This window comes from Benincasa hispida, chromosome 6 (genome assembly GCF_009727055.1).
Source record: "Benincasa hispida cultivar B227 chromosome 6, ASM972705v1, whole genome shotgun sequence".
Lineage (NCBI taxonomy): Eukaryota > Viridiplantae > Streptophyta > Magnoliopsida > Cucurbitales > Cucurbitaceae > Benincasa > Benincasa hispida.
The window spans coordinates 50,976,890-50,995,385 of record NC_052354.1 but is presented as its reverse complement, the minus strand read 5'-3'; the positions used below and the strand labels follow the sequence as shown (position 1 = coordinate 50,995,385).

General features: G+C 30.4%; 3 non-coding genes across 3 annotated transcripts; 2 read left to right on the top strand and 1 right to left on the bottom strand.

Moving 5' to 3' along the window:
• Positions 1-2,347: 2,347 nt before the first annotated feature.
• Positions 2,348-2,420, bottom strand: TRNAR-CCG. The gene has a single exon. It is a non-coding gene; the product is annotated as a tRNA-Arg (tRNA).
• An 11,125-nt stretch (positions 2,421-13,545) lies between these two features.
• Positions 13,546-13,618, top strand: TRNAR-CCG. The gene has a single exon. It is a non-coding gene; the product is annotated as a tRNA-Arg (tRNA).
• A 16-nt stretch (positions 13,619-13,634) lies between these two features.
• Positions 13,635-13,707, top strand: TRNAR-CCG. Its single transcript has one exon. It is a non-coding gene; the product is annotated as a tRNA-Arg (tRNA).
• The last annotated feature ends 4,789 nt before the right edge of the window (positions 13,708-18,496 follow it).

Here is an 18,496-nt window from a genome sequence, read left to right as displayed (position 1 = left end):
TTATTGTTACTGTTACCATTATTGCTAAACCCTAATAATAGCGGTAAAAATAACAATAAATGTGGTAAATTCTTATGTTTCATACGGTTAAAGTAACAATATTTATAACGGTAACAGTAGTGAATTTCACGTAATTTTTAACCGCAATCAGATTGAACACCTTTTGTTTCTCAATTAGATTATACGATTTAATTACAAATTTCAAAGCATACTTCACATCTCATTAAGATTACAAAAGCAGGTAAACATCAACAAAAGCAATCCAGTGTGACCCACTTTTTACAATACCATTAATGGATTACTGTAAACGTGGCCTTAGTTTACTTTTAATATTAAATAAGTTATCAAAATTATATATATACATATATATAAGAAATCTTAATTTATTATTGATTATTGTTAGTTATTACTATTTAAATTGAAAGCTAAAGGCATATTATTTAGTAATGAATTTAGTTTGTTAAAAATATGAAATTAATATCATAGTAATGATCAAACATGCAATTCATTTTCCTAAAAAAAATGTCATTCCTAGATGATTACAATAATTTTTAATAAGACTTCTAATTTTAATTACAGATAATTGTTTTTTTCTTTTTTATTTCCCCCCTTTTTAATAGTTACCGTAGACAAATTTTGTTAAACTAAAAGGAATAATATTTCTATTATAATTTATATAATTCAATAAAAATAAACGTAATGAGATTTGAACCTGATTTAAAAGAGATTAGAAGATAAATTTACTACAAAGCACGTAATGCTACGTAATTTTAATACTACATCAGTTATATATATATATATATATAAAGAGCATAAAGTTGGAGAGGAAACTTGAACCCCTAGCCCATACTAAGTCCGCTCATGTATAGTTCATTTAATTTTTTGATGAGTAAACCATATGTTGGTTTTCGGACATTAGTCTAAAAATCTTAGGAATAAAAATATAGACTTCCTATAAGTGTGCTTTCAAAGTTGTTTCCATAAACCATTGTTGTTGAGTGAATAATAAGTTGTTTTTTAGTTCAAAAATCAGAGGTGAATGAAAGTTAAAAAGTTCTAAATGATAATAGATATCTTATCCATCATAGCTATTTAAAAAGAAAAATCTATAATATACATTGTACAAGTAAAACTAGATACATACTCATTGATGATATATATTGGTGTGTTGTTATTATGGTTGTTGTCCGGGGCTTAAAATAATAGTTTGGTTTATTTACTTTGGTTTTCATTCAACTTTAATCGTTGTACTTTAATATATTTAAATTTAGTTCACATATTTTAGTAATTTTTAAAGCAATCTATTTTATTATTTAATTATTCTTTTATTAGTTGAATTTTTTTTACCCCTCTCCATCTTTGTCCATGAACTTAGCTTAACTAAGAGTTGTATGGGTTGAGAACCAAGAGATTTGTTCAGATCTCTCGCCCCATTTATATTTAAAAAAATTCTTTTTACCCCCCTATTTGTCAAACACACACATTAAAAATATTATTATCTAAATCATTCTAATAAAAAATAACTTCAAATTTTTAAGATTTTTCAAAACTACAAAAATAAAGTATAAACATTCGAAATGGACTAAAATGGAACTAAAACCAAAATAATGACTAACTTGACTGTTATTATTATAAGGTTATACTATATTTAATTTCTCCGTTATGATTTTAAATATTATATTTTTTTTATCTTATTATTGTTTTTATTTAACAATGAATGATAAGATAACTTTAGGTTTTTAAAGAGTTTGTGTTGATTGCTAATTTGAATTTAATTTGATAGATAAAACATCAATTGTTACTAAAAAAAACACTTAATTACACAGATGAGTTCATTCGAAAGGAAAAAGGAAAAGAAAAACTGCAATAATATCGACAAAAAAATTTTATACGGTACCAATTCATTTTTAGCCATAACAATAATATTTAAGAACAAATAACGTCTACTAATTACAAAATAATTTAAGGATTAAAAATTTAACAATAATTTGAACGAATCTCACTAGATTAACTAAATAGCACATTATGAAAGTTGTACTAAAGACCTGTTGGATTTGACTATTAAAAACTGTTTTTTTCCTCATAAATCCATTTTTATTTAAACTATTTTGATAAAATTTATTTAAAATATACTTTAAAGATATTGCAAAAACTATTTCATTTATCAAATATTTTAATTTTTTTCCTAAAAAACTTATTTTTAAAATTAAACACTAATTAAATTAATACTAAAATTTAAATTTAAAACTTTTAAAAGTGAAATTCGTAGATAAAACGAATGGAAAAAAATAGGATGGGATGAATGGATGATGATTAAAATAACGAACTACAGAAACAAAAGAGAAAACGTTCACGATGGGACTCGAACCCACAATCTCCCGCTCCGGAGGCGAGCGCCTTATCCATTAGGCCACGCGAACCATTTGGTTTGAGGATAATATTTAATTTATATAGATATAAGCAAATTATTGATGAATTGAAAATAAACTTTATAACCAATATACATTTGAAACTACCAAAGGTTAAAGTTGTGTAATAATATATCAAAGTGAGCATAACTCAATTGATATATCGATATGTTAGTAACAAAAAACTTGATGAATCTGCATAGATTTTCCTTTAAAAAAAATATATAAAATTTGTTCGAATGTTTATAGCTGGCTAGAATATCTCTAACGCTAATATAATAATATACCTAAGAAATGGATAAAATATTGTAGGTCCCTATCCTTATATTTTGGAATTTTATTTGCGTCATAGTTCATTTTAATTCGTGTACTTTTTGAAAAATAGATGAATCAAATACGTAACAACACAGGTCATACACAATGTTGTTGTAATACTCAGTGACCTAGTTCGGTGGAATGCCACGTACGTACATGGAGCAATATGTCCAGATGGAAAGGAACTTTACTAATAAAGAATTAAGTGATTACAATTAAGTATTTATATGTTATAAATATTCGATAATGAAGTTCGGTGGAATGCCACGTACATACATGGAGCAGTATGTCCAGATGGAAAGGAACTTCACTAATAAATAATTAAGTGATTATAATTAAGTATTTATATGTTATAAATATTCGATAATGACTCTCATACATCCTATTCCTAGTGAGTAACTTAGACTCCCTTAAGCTTGAGATCTTCTCTCATGTTACACATTAACCTTCTTTTTCACTTATTGTTTGAAATACACTTCAAACAACTTTACTTAGACCCTCCCCAATTATGAGCTTTCATAGAATAACCAAACTTAGACTCTTCTAATTACGAATTAGTTTCAAACTTTCTGAGAAAGGTAACGAACTCGAACAAACTCTTTGAATTTCTAAGACACTCCGAGTTATTTTTAACAATACTCTCACACGACATATACGATAAATGGACCAACCTAGAAGAAGGTAAACAATAGGGATCAAGTATGGAGACTATTTTAGAAATGGAAAAAAAATATTTATTGAGAAAAACAATGGAAAGTTACTCCAATAAGATAAAAATCTTTCCAAATACCGATGCTCTTGACAAACCATGGAATCAAGCTGTCCAAAATTTTGCATGTAACAAAAATTCCGCAAACTCATCTACAATAATACTTTCTAACATCCAAAATTATCTATTGTATTTTTAGTAAACTTGAGAATTCGTTCACATGGTTAGTTTTCCGTTTATTTTCATTCCAAAACATATATAATGTGTATATGTATTCAAAATATATTGTGAAAAATCTCACATAGATATTTAATTATTTTATTTGAAAAGCCCAAACCTATCAAAAGTGAAGAGATTGAATTTATACTTTCGAATTGCATAAACAAAAATATTATTTTTAACAGATGTTTGAATTTTTTGAATATTTATTATAACCTATTAATAATTAGAATAATGAAAAATGGCGTGACATAGAGAGGTGATAATTTTTGGTTATTTATTTTCGGGTGTTTTTTTCTTTAAAAAAAAATATCTTTTTGGTCCTTAGATTTTAAGATTAGTTTTCATTTGACCCATAAATTTCAAAATGTTACGCATTAGTCCTTAAATTTTGAGTTTGGTTTCAATATAATCCGCGAGTTTCAAAATGCTACAGATTTGAGTTTTGTTTCAATTTAGTCATTAGCTTCAAAATGTACACCTATAGCCTCGTTTATTCATGAAATATCCACGTTCAGTTATTGACATTAATGTCTATTAATTAATTTAAAATGAATATGAAGTAAAATTTTAAATTTAATTTTAATAATGATGAAAAATAGTAAAACTTAATTAATCAGAAGAGGTTAGCACTAAATGTAGAAAATGAATATCGGGCAAAAGAATCAAGATTAAAAGTATAAATATCAAAACATAGAAACCAAATTGAAACAAAATTCAAATCTCAAAGATAAAATCGCAACATTTTGAAATATAAAGACTAAATTCAAAATGAGCTCAAAATTTAAGAACTAAACATGTAAACTTTTATAATCTACGGACCAAAAAGAAACTAATTCCAAAACTTAAAGACTAAAAATATATATTTTTTTGGTTAATTTGCAAAACTTTCCTATTGTTTGAAGAAATTTAGAATTTATTTTAAAAGTTGGAATTTAGTTTTTATAGTCTATTTAGTTTGATAAATTCTTCTTAAATAGTATCTATTTTATTAAATTATGAGAACTAAATTTTAATTAAAATCTTTTATATTGACCAAATTTATAATTTATTGTTTTTTTTCCTCTCTTCTCTCACACTCCTTCCCCACGTCTTTATCCTCCATTCCCTCTCTTCAACAAAGTTGATGCCTCTGCCACCGCTACTCCCACTGGTGCCGATCCCATGTATGAAACAAACAAATCTTAAAAAGATAATTAAAAGAAAAAGAAAAGATAAATTCAATTATCTTATTTATCTTTTCCCAATGATGAAAAAGAAAAAAAGAAAATCAAACAAAAACGAGATAATTAAAAACATAAAATGATTAGGAAACATAAAATTAACACGAACTAGGAAAAGGGGAAAAAAACAGAACTCAGGTATATTTGAATACACCTCATGGTGGCTACTCTCAGAAACAATCTGCAGTTTTCCACTCCAATTATAAGAAACTTTAAGAAGAAATACAAATGGATGATAATCCAGAACCCTTTGATAGACGGAACAAAATCAGGTTTGTTGCAGATCAATTTAAGCAATATCTAGGTGACCAAGTTCAAAGGAAGAAGAGATCTTTGGTCGAATACATCGGCTGCACTTGCCACCTAAACCGAGAACCGCCGCCGCCGCCGCCAAACGGAGTTGACCCAAATGCCAATTTATCCCCGGCGGCAGTGAACGGCGCCGACCCAGATGCTATAATGGTGAACAGAGACGATCCAGCTGGCAGAATCTCAGCGGCGCTGGAAAACAGAATCGACCCAGATGCTAAAATTGTGAACAGAGACGAACCAGCTGGCAGAATTTCGCCGGCGTCGGAAAAGAGAGGCAACCCAAATGCTGAAATGGCGAACGAAGGTGACCCAGTTGCCGGAATCTCACCGGCGCCAGAAAACAGAGTCGACCAGGTGATGAAATGGTCAACGGAGGCGACCCAATTATAGGAATCCAACCGGCGCCAGTAAACGAGCCCGACCCAGATGCTGCAATGGCAAACGGCGACAATCCAGTTGGTAGAATCTCACCGGCGCCGGAAAACAGAGTCGACCCAGATGCTGAAATAGCGAACGGAGGCGACCCAGTTGACGGAATCCTACCGGCGCTAGCGAACGAGGCCGACCCAGATGCTGTAATAGCGAATGGCGACAACCCAGGGGAGGAGATGCCGGCGGATATGAGAGAGTATATAACAGAAAGAATGAGGGGTCATCGGGTGCAAATGATCATCGAAAAGGCATTGACGGCGACGGACATGAGGAGAGATCAGGGGCGGTTGTCATTGCCGGCGAAGCAGTTGAGAGCGGAATTTTTGACGGCGGAGGAGATAAGGTATTTTGAGGATCGGAGAGTGGTGAATAATAAATTGAATTACATTGACACGATCGTTGTGGGATCAGATTTGAGAGAGAATCCAATGCAATTAAAGAAGTGGCTGCTTGGGCAAAGATTAGTGGATTTTTTTATAAACAAATGGAACTGTTTTTCCAGAACTTATGGGCTCAGGGTTGGAAATAGGGTTCGAATTTGGAGTTTCAGGGTTGATCAAAGAGACGATGAAAATGATGTCAAATCTGAACTACGCTTCGCTCTTATCAAGCTTTAAATGAAGAAGAAAAGAGAACACTCTCACTTTTAGATTATATTTTGTAACGATTCAAAGATGACAAAAATGATTTTATATTTTGAGATTTATATGATTTTAGATATGGTTGACGGTAGACGTTAGTCTTTATATTTTGTGATTTATTTGATTTTAGTCATACTAATGTTTTTTTTTAAAGACATAGTCATAGTAGCGTTAAATATTTGAATTTGGTTTTCTTATTTTCAATAAATCTTATAATTAGTATTTACCTTTAGTTTATACTTTTATTTTATTTTATTAACAAAAGTCCGTATGTGTTTTTTCATAAATTTTGAAAACAAAATTCACAGCTTATTTTTTAAATTTAAATTAACTTCAAATTAGGACGATATGAGTGAACTTTTTGAAATTTTAAGAGAATGTGTTTAGACATAAATCACATTCTCATCGTGAAAAAAATTAAAATATTTTAAAAATAAAAATAATAATTTATCATGTAACTATTTATAATTTGATAATTTGGTGGGATGAACCGAGGACGGGATCAAATTAGGGACACAAAACGGGTCCCTGACCAAAGAAGGGGCGGGGACAGGAGGGTATCCCCGTTATATATATATATATAATGAAGGATTACGGGTAGGAGGAAAATAAATTAAATTTATTTCTCCCTCGCGCATACAAATACCCACCACACAATCTTCTTCTTCGTTTTCCATAGCCTCACGCCAAGTCGCTCAGCTTTTGCTCTCCGACCACCTCTAATATCAACGACTGCCACGCAAGGAGTCGCTGCTTGTCACCATCTTAAGCTCGATGTCGCTGGNGCTCGATGTCGCTGGTAGCTGTTCTTTGTCGATCTCGTTCGGTCCTCTATCCTCCACGTGTCTGTCTGCACAAGGCCAACCGATGTCATTTCAGATCAGGTCACCCGCTCTTTCACCGCCACCACATTTAATCCATTTCAGATTAGGTCGGTACCATTTTTCTTTTTCCCTCTTATTTCGTCTGTCACAGTTTAGATTGCCAATGTAGTTAGGGTTTATTGTGGTTCTGTTGAGATTTTTACATTAGTAATTTGTTTGAAGAATGTATTAATAGCTAAATGGACGATAGATTTGATAATTTTTCTAGTTACTAAAATGCAGATACATTTTCTTCTGTAAAGAATATAGTTATTGATATTTCCTTCAATCAATTGGAAGGGCTTTGCACATTGCGCTTTCTTGAGAAGGTTTTCTTTTTTGGTGAAGTACATGTATAAGTTTAAATTAAGTTATATGTTTTTTTTAGTAAAGGATATGTTTGTTTGATTCTCTAAACCCTCTTTAGAATCCCCTTTTATCGAAGGTTTCTTCTGCATATAGATTCTTCAAATCTTTACCTACTTGTACAGGAGGTTTGGATTATGATTCTTGATGTATTTTGAGATTTTTTATTTTATGTTTTGTAGGTAGTCGAGGTAATTCATTTGGTTGTTTTTCTTGGAATTATTTTTACAACTGATAAGCTTTTGAAATGAGCTTCTGTGGCTTCTATAGTTAAGGTTTCTAGTGCCTTGTTTGAGATGTTTTGTATTTTTTCTATCTTATTGGTTATTGGTTCCATTATTCATGCTGCTGCTATTGGCAGTATGAACTTCTTTGAACTGACTCTCTTGTTTCTATGTTTCATCCTTGGTTATTTTGTCTTTGTCTTTGAAGGACATCCTTGCGGCATTTAGGATCAAAATTTTCTTCGTAATAGGTACATAATTTTGTCATGAAATATTGCATCTTAAGTGTCAGAATTTAATTAAGCAAATATTAAATGTGCCTTATATATCTTTTGGGGGTGGTTTGGTTATTTCTACTTACTTGGTCTAGGTCTATTTGATAATTATTCGAATTTTAGTCTTTAGTTATCACATAAATATATGTCAACTCAATTTGTCAGGCAATTGAAGTAGTAGATCTGGACCAAAAGATTAAAACGGTCGAAAATATGATTTTTTGTTTGTTCTAAGCTTTTGCTATTTCTGTAGGTAATCTTTTGGTTGAGTATGTTTGATATGCTTTGTTACTGGGAAAGTTAAGGACATAGCGTTGAAGTGTTCTGAATACTTGTTTAAATAGAAAGAAGTAAATTTGATTAGTTACTTCTTCAAAAAGAACCCTAGCCTACAAAAGGAGTTCAAACTAATGAGACTTTGTATTGATGTTATATTTGTTGGAGTTGATGTCTTAAATCTCGTAGGGTCATGTAGTTTATTAACATTGTATGAACAAACTCATTTTGTATTTAATAAAATAAATGATATTTTATTCATTGTTTATAAAATATATGATATTTTAGTTTCATTAACTACAAACTAATAAACTAACATCCAAGGTTATATTTGTAACTTAAACATGTATGTGGAGACATACAGGTGGATCATGTTTAAGTGATAACCTAAATGGTTTGTAGTAGATGGATAAGGCTGGGTACCTTATCCTGGTGACACTATGAGTATAGCCCGCTTTTTAGATGTTACAATTGTTTTAAAGTGCTATAAATGATCTGATCTTGATCATTCATGTATTAGACATGCGAGCGGAGATATTCTATACAAAGGAGTTTGTATAAGACCAGACCACGAAATGTTTAGTCTCATTATATAACACCGTTCATAATAGAGACTTACATTTTACTAGGATGAACATAGGTAACATGACTTGAATCTTGAATGAATTGCGAACTCTTGTCTATAAGGGCGGTCTTTTGATTTGTATGGGTGAGAGTGGCTAGATTGCTGACTCAACAAGCCTACCATTTTGGGGATTCGTTTGATTTGGGAGCTGGGAACACAACTACACAAGATGGAATTCACTCCTTCTTCGAAGTAGGGGTAAGTAGATAAATTGCTCTTTTAAGGACTGATTCCGGGTCATGAACAATGTGGCGCCACACCATCTTTTAGCCTAAGAGGGGTTTAGTCATAGTTGGACTATGATCTATTGTTCATTAGAGGGATCAGTGGTACTTAAGAAGTTAGATGTAACTACATGGACAAAACGATAGTTTGGCTCAACTGTATTTACGAGCAATTTGTGAAAGGTCATCGTATTGTTGATTGGTTATATCCAATGGACACAAAAATATATTTGTAGTGCGAATAGTGCATCTGTCGGTCTTTAGTGGAGTGTTCGACAGTTAACGGATGGTGAATAATGTAATCAAAGAGTTTAATTAATTATTCATGTACCGTTGGAGCTTCAAGCTACAAGTCCATGAGATCCCCTTGGTAGCTTAAAAGGATTTAGTTGAGAATCAGTTTTTAGATTAATTTGAATTGTTCAAGTTAATGGAGGGATTTAATTATATATGATATAATTAAATTTTTTCATTTATATGTGATATAATCGTCATAATGTATTTGATACATTATAGCTTAATAAGAGGAAATAAATATTCAAATGAGATTCAAATATTTTTCTATGAATTGGATTCATAGTTGTTAAATTTAATATAAATGAATACATTATAGGTTAATGGGAGAAAATAAATTTTTGAATGAGATTCAAATAATTTTCTATGAATTGGATTCATAGTTGTTAAATTTAATATAAATGATATTTATATTAAATGTCATAAAATAGAGAAAAGAAACTATAGTTTATATTGTATGTGATACAATTAAAACTATAGGTTATATATTATATTTGATATAACATATAATTTAATATAAATATAATATGATAAGTTAATTATCATATTTATTTATATTATGTTATTATTATTTGAATAATAAGGAAGAGAGTTACAATCCCCATCTTTTCTCTCCACCCACTTTAGTGGGGTGGTTATTCAATTTGGCAAAAGGAGAATAAAAGAAAAACAATTTTTTTCTTCTTCTACGTTGAACTTGATTGAACGATTGAGAGAAAGTTACAGAAGTGTTCTGTCTTTTGAGTTTAGTATATGAAAAACTCTCAATCTTCTTCTTCTTCCACCTTAAGATTTTTCTCTCTTAACCAAGGACTCCATTGTGGTTGTGTTCGAAAATCCGTTCGAGGTTATTTTGAAGAAGGTCTTCAAAAAGGTTCGTGCCCGTTCAAGGGAGGATCCGTGAAGAAAAAGGTTTTCAAAGATGAAATTCTTAAAACTTTTTTTTCTTGAATAGCATGTTGTAATTTAATTTAAATGCATATCTGTTTGTATGTTTACTGTAAACTTTACATTCGATAATTTATGGAATTTAGTCGATCCGCTTTCGCTCAAGGTTCCCCTCACACGAGTTCCTTCAATATTTTGTTGCTTTGGTGTATAATTGCTTAGAAGCTTTGGAGATGTTACCTTTACTTGGACGATTAAATGCTCTACTTGCTTGAGATTACACATTTGACAAAAAAAAAAAAAAATTGGGCATCATTTTCTTTTATAGTAGTTTTAGTGCTTTTGTCTTCTGATTTCATATTGAACTCAATTTAGTTTGTTGCAGCGTTTTTCTTCTTTTGCAGTTGCATCTTGATGGCTTGCTTTTCACAAAATTTGGCAGCAATCAATTCAGAAGAAAGCAATGGATGTGGGTCCTCTTTTGGTGAGTTTTAGTAGTTGAAAACTCTTTTTAGACTCTTTCAAATTAAATTTAGGTTAGGTAAATTAGTCATTAACTCATGGATATGCCTTTATTATAGTTTAGATCGATGTGTATGAGGTCTAAGGTTTTTTTTGAGTAAGATTACCCATTCCAAGATTACCCGTTGAAAGCCGACATTGAAAGTAGTATTCAATGTCGGTTGAAACTGACATTGAAGATGACTTGCATTGAAATCTTGGTCATCAAAGACAACCGACACTAACGATCTTTTATAACACGATTTTCGATGTTGGTTTTCAACTGACATTGTACCCCCTATAATGTCAGTTTTAAATCGACTTTAAAGTCCAATTTTGTAGTAATGAATACCCTTAGGCTATGTATACGACAATGGTAATGTAATTAATCAATTGTAACTTAAAAGTAGGTTCCATTTGGTTATGTTTGTCAGCGTTTATCAGTATTTTGTAACCATAATAAAATATGGGTTCTATCATAAAATCTGTAATCAAATATTGTAATCGTATTGAGAACTAAAAGATGATCAATCAAATTACCTTTAAAAATTACATGGGATCCACCATATTTTTGAAATATTTTTGAACGGTTTTCAGATTTGGTCTTAAGTATCGTGTTTTGGATTCTCGCTAAATTTTATCTGTAAGACCATGTTATCGGTGTATTTGGTCGATAACAGTATTCATAAAAAATTACGAAACAAATCCAAAAATTTGGGACATGGTCAATATTGATAAGACCAATTAATTTCGGAATTATGTTGCTATTGCTTTTTCCTTCTTCCTTTTTGGATAAAGAAAAGGAAGGCAAAACAAATGGATTTTTTTTTTCTTTTTAATTTATCGAGTGAGAGAATATGAGTCAAATTGGAGGATAAATTTTTGTGAGCAGAGAATAGAAACCCTAGCTCAATGTTATTTGCCCAATAAAAATATAAATAAATAAAATAAAATAAAAATCAAAGTTTTGGTATATTATTTGTCGGTATCTATAAAAAAAAACTAAAAAAAGGGCAAAATTTTAGGATATTACTTGTTAATAACATATAGATAAAAAAATCCGAAAAAAATCTATTAGGATGTTATTTGCTTGATAAAAATATTTTTTAAAAAATCGGGATTTTATTCGATACATTGAAAAAACTAAAAAAAAAAATAATGGGAGGTTTTTTTTGTTTGGTAATGATATCAATAAATAGAGTTATCAATAAAAAAAATTAAAAAAAAAAAACAAAACAGAAGAATCCATTACGTTTACACCAATAGTAACAGTTAAGTAAACAGCATCGATAATAATTAAATTACATCTACAAAGCAGTTAAGTGAACGTGTTCAAAAGCAATCTATCGATATTTAGAAAATCAATGTGATTATTTATTTTATCTTTTTCTTTTGGAAACTGATTATTTACGTTTTATTTTTTTTAATTATATCTATTTGGTTTATCAATGTGGTTATTATCTTAATACATCAATTTTACGGTTGATATATTTAATATTTATATCATTCGTATAATGGATATATTGTTAATCTCCTCTAAATTGATATATCATTTATATGTATGATATGCCATTAAAATATTATGTAAAACCAGAAAACTGAACTATTAGTCAAAAGTTAAATCTTAGAAAAAATTACCAAATCCAAACAAATAAAACTTTCAAGTTAAATGAAACACCCACACATCCCTTATAACTCAAACAAAAACAAGCCTATCCAGAGAAAAAAATCATAAGATAAAAAAATAAATTAATTAAAAGCCTTCAGTTCAAAACTAATCACATAGATGCACACCACAATCGTAACAAACTCTAAACTAAAGGATATAATAAAAAAATAAAACGAAAACTCTCTCATCAGTTGCATATGAAATTGAGTGATAAAAGGAAAACATGTGAGTAGATGAGAAAATATAGAATAATGCGGGAGAAAAATAAATGAGAGTGATATTAAGATTTAAATAAGGGAACAATTGAAATAATTTTTTTTTTAATTGGCAAGTTAAAAGCTTGGAGCTACGGAAGAAATTTTATTTATCTCTCTTGCTACCCGATACAATTTCCCTTATTACCGAGTGTTTTATCATTAATTACATTTTCAACACTTATTCAAATTCAATTTGATAAAATTTGACTGAATTATTGAAATATCCATCCATACCCATAAATCAATATAATCACAAGATAAGTCAAAAGTTCCAAAAAAGATAGGAAGATAAATACTATATAAAAAGTAGATTTATCTAATTATATCTAATATTAGTTTATTAGGATTAAGAAATATCTATCTCATCATTATCATATGAGAAAAAGGTAAACTCTATTTCATTATCTCTATAAATACATCAGTATAACTCTATATAAGGCACCTGGAAGTCATGTGCGTTTTCTTCCGACCAAAATCTGACATTGATAAACATCAATATTAAACATGAATCAAACTTTTGTTCTCGAATATCCTTTATAAATACATTTAAAATGTACAAAATCCCACCTATTATCTTTAAAATGAATGTGAATACTAATAACAAATTACAAATTTTATAACTTAGTTTGAAAATAAAAATAACTTTTAAGTTATTGCTTTTAATAATTTTTAAAATAAGAATATTTTATCGATGTAGTCGTAATATTAAAATCCCAATAATATTGATATATATTTTAATTAATTCCACCCGGTAAATTTTGATTGAATCGTATGAAGTTTAATAAGTTTATTTAATAGCTAATTTAGTAAACTTTAAACAAAGAGTTCGCGTGGCCTAATGGATAAGGCGCTCGCCTCCGGAGCGGGAGATTGTGGGTTCGAGTCCCACCGTGAACGCTATTTTATTNAAAGAGTTCGCGTGGCCTAATGGATAAGGCGCTCGCCTCCGGAGCGGGAGATTGTGGGTTCGAGTCCCACCGTGAACGCTATTTTATTTCATCCCTAAATTTTTTAATGACATAGATTAGCCAGAAAAAAAAAAACAAAGAAAAACAGAGGCAATTACTTTGAAAAAAATGTTGTATATATTTAGAAGTGTTTTCAAAATCAAAATTAAATTGTGAAAATTAGAAAAAAATGAATTTTTAAAAATTTATTTTTGTTTTTAGAAATTGAATGAGATTACAAATAGTTACATAGAAACTAAGAAAAATATGAATAAAAAATTGTGAGAAAACACTCACGACTTTTAAAAACTACAAACATTTGAAATTAACTTCTAAACAAATTATTTAGTTTTTATTTTTTGTTCTTAAAAAATAATTCAACACCACTTCAATTTGTTGAATTCTATGTTATGTTGTATGTATTTTAGAAGTGTTTTCAAAATCAAAATTAAGTTGTGAAATTATTTTTTTCATAAAAAATTTTAAAAACTTATTTTTGTTTTTAGAATTAGACTGAGATTTCAAATGCTTACATAGAAATTATGAAAATTATGAATAAAAAATTGTGAAAAAGCAAGCATGACTTTCAAAAACTACAAAAACTTTAAATTAACTTCCAGATGAATGTGTTCTTTTAGTTTTAAATGGTTAATATCTTCCTATTTGTATAATATCTAAAATTACCAAAATGCCTTTATTATTCTTCTATCTCACTTCCACCATGATTGTCGACGACTACCAACTACCTTCTATTTCGATGAAACTTCTGGCAACCATCTCCCTGATGACCTCCACCAACGACCACTCCGACAAACCAACTCCATTGACCACTACTAACAGACAACTCCACTATCTCACTTCCACCATGATTGTCGACGACTATCAACTACCTTCTATTTCAACGAAACTTCTAGCAACCATCTCCCTGATGACCTCCACCAACGACCACTCCGACAAACCAACTCCATTAACCACTACTGACAGACAACTCCAATATCCACTACCACCAACTTCGTGCACTCGCTCCTGATAACCAATTTCGATGGTCCCCACTAGCACCTATCTCTAGCAACCAACTCTAGTGCACAACTACAACTCCATTGTGGACTACCTCTAACGACCCCCACCGATGACTAACTTTAGTAACCACCTTCAACAATCAACTCTAACAATCCATTATGGCAACCAACTCCAGCAACAATCACTAATGTCGGCTAGCTCTAACGACCAACTACATCGATAAGCTCATAATGACTAACTCTAACGACCAATTGGATCGATCATATGTTACAAATATTTTAAAAATTGACCAATTAAAGTGCTTTTAATTATTAGGTCAACATTTATAGAAGTCTAACATTAATGATAATACTTATAACATATAACAAATCAAACAAACTCATATATATGCTTTGAGTCTTCGAGGGTGGTGTTATGGTGCATTTAGGAACACCATGATTGAGTGGTTTTTCTGCAATAAAGAATGATTCATGGGGACCTTGTTCGAGTCAATTCAGAGTTCCACAACGTCCTTTTGGGAAAGGTTTGAGGTGAGGTCAGGACCTTTAATTGATGGTAGTGGTTTACATACACAAGAGGAGTAGGGTGACAACAGGCGGGTTAGGTGGGCTAGCCCTTAAGATGGCTGGTTAGCTCTATCGTGTGATGCTGCTTTGGGTGTTGCCTATTGCAGGAGAAGGTATCAACTACGTGCTTCGGGACCACGGAGGAGTACTCATTATTGCTGGTGCAAACACTATGAAAGGAAATTGTGATGTGTTATATGCTGAGATTAATGTGATTGTTGAAGGACTTCGGGAAGTGACCTCGAGGGTGCAATTGCCTTTAGTGGTGGAGTCAAGCTGCATAGTAGTTGTATACTTGTTGGCCAGTAGCTGTAGGGATAATTTTTTAGGGACTCATCATGAGCTTCAGTTTTATCACATTCGAAGTTTTCAGAATTTTCTTGCAAATGGGTTGACTTGTAGAATGCGAATGGGTCTCAATTTCAAGTTTAGCAGGATCATTTTCTTGATTGGTTGTGTTATCTAGTTGCGATTGATTTGACTAATTTATTTTTGTAGTTGTTGAATGCTTGCTTTTCTAAATTAAAAATAAAAACATAGTTTGTATTTTTTTTAAAAAAAACTTGGTCAACAATTTTAATTTTTGTTTATAAAAATATCCATCCATAGCGTTATTTTATCGATTTATAGTTGTTTTATACTCAAACAAATGTACATAGTTCCCACGTGGCCTAATGGATAAGGCGCTCGCCCTCGACAGCGCGGAGCAATCTGTGGGTTCGATTCCCATCGTGAACGTTTATAGATTATTAATTATTTTTTAAAAAAAAATTTAAAATAAAAAAATACCTACAATGATGTCCATCGTGAGACGTTTATAGACTTATTATTATTTTTTAAAAAAAAATTTAAATAAAAAAAATCCTACAATGATGATTTCAGCATTAAAAAGAGAGAGAAAAGAACTCAACACTTTAATTTAAAAGGTTCCTTTTTAAATATAAAAAATTATTTTAAAATATTTACCATTTTATAGTAAGTTTTTGGAAGCTTTTTGTTAATTAATTATACAATATTTTGTGGATTATTTATTTATAAATTTTTCCTAATTTAAATCCAAATTCGTAGCGAAATAAAAGAACTTGAATATTCTTAATATTTCTAAAAAAACTCGATATTCTTTAATTCAAAATTAAATTCATAGGCAAAATAATAAGGATTGCTTGTTAAATATACAGTAAAAGTGCAATAAAAAATTACAAAATATAAGACCATCGTGAACATTTTTTTTTAATAAAAGCAAATCCTATAAGATGATGATTAAGCATCAAAACAAGAACAAAGAAAAAACTCAACCTCTTAATGTAAAAGGTCCCTTTTTAAATATAAAAATTATTTAAAAAAATAATTTACAACTTTATAAAAAAGTTCTTAAAGTGTTTTACTTTTGGAGTTTTTGCTATGAAAATTCGTAAAATATTTTTGGATTTTTCTTAATCTATGAAAATTTTCCTAATCTTAAAATCACACTTGTGGCAAAATCATAAGAAACATTGAATATTCTTAATATTTTTCTTAAGGCCTGAATAAAGAAAAAACCTCGATATTCTTAAATTTCAAAATCAATTCGTAAGTAAAAATAATAAAGAATTCAAGCTTTCCAAATATAGTTAAAATAATAAAATATTACAAATATAACCGTGAACTAACATTTTTTTTAAATTTTTTCAATAATGATGATTCAACATTAAAAAAAAAGGAAAAAAAACTTGATATTCTTAATTAATTTTTCACTAAAAGAATAAAAGACATAAAAAAATTGAGACGTTCCTTTGATTTAGAAATCAAATTCTTTACAAAATAATAAGGAAACTTGATATCTTTAAATATTTTTCTAAAAAGATAAAAGAAAAAAAGAAAAAAACTCTAGATTCTTAATTTAACTAGATTTACAACCTCCCTAACATCATACTCAACCACAATAGAAAAAAAAAAACGAGGATATCAAATGAAGATAGGAAGGTTATAGGAAGGTTAAACCATCGATGATATCTTGAACTCTTAAGTAACTTGATAGACTATTATAGGTAATATTCTTAGAGCCAACACCAATTGACAATTTGGAAAAGTCACACACCACCCAGTCTAGCACTTCAATTTCTTCTAAGAAGCATCAATGCTCAGTTTTTACTCATTTTGACGAGAGGGACTCCATGAAACATAACTCAACATGCTTGCCAACTGGAGAAGACGTAGATCAGACTTCCTGGGTGGGAGAAACCACATCTATAGACATCTCAATCTTTCTTTACAATAACTCCAATGATGCTTTAGTCTTGCTAATCTTAAAAGAGTTTCAATAGCTCTTTACCCAAAATTGTAATCACCTTACTATTGAGTTTTATGCTCTAAAACTCGTATATAGTAAATGTTATTAATCGATCGTCATCAATAAATAGTTATAGATGTTAATTCAATAAATGTTATTATTTGTGTTGTTTGCTTATTTTGTCTTAATAACCCTAAATCCAATAAACTAGCATCCAAGGCTGCCTTATGAGTCTTAAACTATATGTGGAGATATACAAGAATCAATGTTCAAGATACAGCCTGAAGGGTCTATAGTAAAGGGATAAGGATGAGTACCTTGTACTGGTAGTACTATGGATATGACCCACTTAACACAATGATCCAACGCGTTCGTGTAGTTGATGCATTGTTAATGTGATGAAGTAATAGTGTAGAATGCGATGGTGGAAGCAAAATCCAAGTATAAACCCTACTAAGTTGCCTGGTAAGCCCAGGGTCGAACACAAGGACAAAGGAAACAGTATGCAATGGTAATTTTCGATTACTTTGCGATAACAAATAAATCAATACGTTGGTTGGTATGTTGTTTAAAGTATACACTTTATGCAGCGGAATTGAGAAAAGAGCTAATAATGCGAAAGATACAATGAGTATGCGGATGAGTGGGTTGAGAAGGTCTTTAGCTAGTGCTTCCTGAGATTACGTTCAAGCTATGCGATCATGTTACACACATGCGACAACAATTCATTTTCCAATGCAAATGCGATAGCTCCTAGTTTTAGGACGCATGCGATGATGTCTATAGAGCTTATTCCTAAGTCTCTATTTCTTGCCTATGCGATGATGAATGATGCACACAGGTACAAGGTGACCGCATACAATCATATCCTATCTCTAGGGTGCATCCGATACGTTAATAACAAACAAAACTTATTCCTAAGCTTCTATCTCTTGATTGTGCAGTTCTAATCTGACTCTCCCGAGCCTAGATT